This window comes from Pinus tabuliformis, chromosome 9 (genome assembly GCF_031772625.1).
Source record: "Pinus tabuliformis cultivar Carrire ecotype Pingquan chromosome 9, CPIR1, whole genome shotgun sequence".
Classification (NCBI taxonomy): domain Eukaryota; kingdom Viridiplantae; phylum Streptophyta; class Pinopsida; order Pinales; family Pinaceae; genus Pinus; species Pinus tabuliformis.
In genome coordinates this window covers 1,669,705,104-1,669,707,265 of record NC_142307.1, presented here as the reverse complement: position 1 = coordinate 1,669,707,265, position 2,162 = coordinate 1,669,705,104, and the positions used below count along the sequence as shown (strand labels likewise).

Sequence of the window (2,162 nt, the reverse complement as noted above, 5' to 3'; positions counted from 1 at the left end):
GTGCCATCATGATGGCTATTTCCTCGTTGAATTCAGCAGTGGTTTTCCTTGGGAGGGCATGATTAAAAGCCATGAATATCTTCATCTATTAATTTAATTGCCAGGAATCTGAAACTTAGATCATTCTTCACACTGCCAAATTTTATAGACGGCTCTGCCTTCATTACTTAATTACTAGTTTTCGTACAAGTCAATACTCGATAAACGGGCTGGATCAAAAGATTCAAAGCCATTATTGTATCTGTCCAAAGTCGAATCCGTCGGTTTGAACGAAATTGCAATTCTGCCAAAGTCAACGAACAAAATTTCGACCGAAGAAAAGTCGATTGTAGAACGACCTTGCAGACAATGCACTTGCGTTGACATTGATAATAATGACACGTGTCGCCAGACATTACAAACTTGTGAATGCTTGACTTAACCAAACCACGCGTTATAGATGAAAGTCAACCATTTAGTTGGAGGACACTAGTTATATATGCACACACCGTACGCTTCAGTGATATGCATTAGAAAATCGGTGCCTACCTTTATATCAGGTGGGCATTCTAACCTCCGAGTCTCTGTGTCTTATTAGTACTGAGCATGCCCTTCTGTCTAATAGATCTAGGAAATTGGCTCTCTCTGTGCATTGACCCCGACCTTCATCTGTTATAGCTTCAATAATCAATCACTGTCTTCTGTCAGTCTTGCCATGAATTCAGGGCAAGATTGTTTGGATGTGGAGGTACCTTCATACTTCAGGTGCCCCATATCGATGGATCTGATGAGAGACCCGGTAACTGTTTGCACAGGCATGACCTATGATCGAGAAAGCATAGAGCACTGGATATTTTCATGCAAGAAAAATATATGTCCTATTACCATGCAGCCTCTGCAGAATTTCGACTTAACACCTAACCACATGCTGCGTCGCCTCATTAAGGGATGGTGCGTTGCCAGCAGCTCGAATGGCGTAGAGGAAATCCCCTCGCCCAGGCCACCCGTCGACTCCAATGAAGTGTCTAAGTTACTTCAGGCCGCACTCAAATCTCCATCATTCGAGGGCATTAATGCACTGAAGAAATTACGGTGCGTTGCGGAGGAGAGTCACGCAAACAGACGGTGCATCGCTGGGTTTGCTGCAAGTAATGTTCTGGTCTCTCTGATCAACTCCTCTTGCTGTGAAGAGATTGACAATGAAAAGTTCAGGACTTGTGAAGAGACTTTGGGAATTTTGCATATGCTTCCTATGACCCAGGAAACTGCCAAGTCGCTGGCGGAGGCAAAGAGTATTAGGTCGATGGCCTTGCTCTTGCATAAAGGAACTGACGAAGCTAGACATCAGACAGCCATTTTATTGCAGAAGGTTTCCACTTGGGTATCTGATTGGGAATTTATTGCCAGGGAAAGGATTGATATTTTCCGAGGGCTCTTAGAAATCATAACGCGTGGAGTTTGCCATCAGGCGACCATGGCGGCCTTGGCTGTTCTTATAGCAATTTGTAAGAAATCCAGAAAGATCAGATTAATGGCGATCGAGGCAGGCGTTGTATTTTGTCTCATCGAATTACTTCCAGAGTGCGAGAGGTCCAAATGTGAAAAGACGTTAGATTTGTTGGACATGCTAGTGGACTATGCAGAAGGGCGGGCTGCCATGGCTGATCACGCCATGGCTATTGCTGTAGTCTCAAAGAAGATTTTTAGGGTTTCAGAATTTGCAACTAAAAAAGCAGTGCGAATCCTTTGGTCACTGTGCATATATTCTTCATATGCTTCTATTCTTTGGGAGATGCTTCAGTGTGGAGCTGTGTCTAAATTGTGTATGCTTCAACAACTCAGTTGCGCAGAAAAAACCAAGCAGAGAGCCGACAAGGTACTGAAATTGCATGCAAATACCTTCAAAGTCTGGCCTTGTCTACCCTACCTAGTGAGAAATTATTATACACGCCAATGAAATTTTTATTCACTAAAATCATATCCAGAAAAATTGTTTCAATGTATTAATTTCTCCGAGGAATCATACAGTTTTTATGTAGTTTAGGTGTAAATGAGTAGTAAATTTGGGAAAGAATTAGCAAGAATGTGAGAGATTAAAATCCTTATAGATGTTCCATCTAAGAGGATTTGTGTCTAATTATATTTCAATGCTCCATTAATTCGAGCATATATGATATTATTGA

General features: G+C 42.0%; 1 pseudogene; it reads left to right on the top strand.

The window, feature by feature from the left end:
• Window positions 1–694: 694 nt before the first annotated feature.
• Window positions 695–1,936, top strand: LOC149155298 (E3 ubiquitin-protein ligase PUB22 pseudogene; annotated as a pseudogene).
• The last annotated feature ends 226 nt before the right edge of the window (window positions 1,937–2,162 follow it).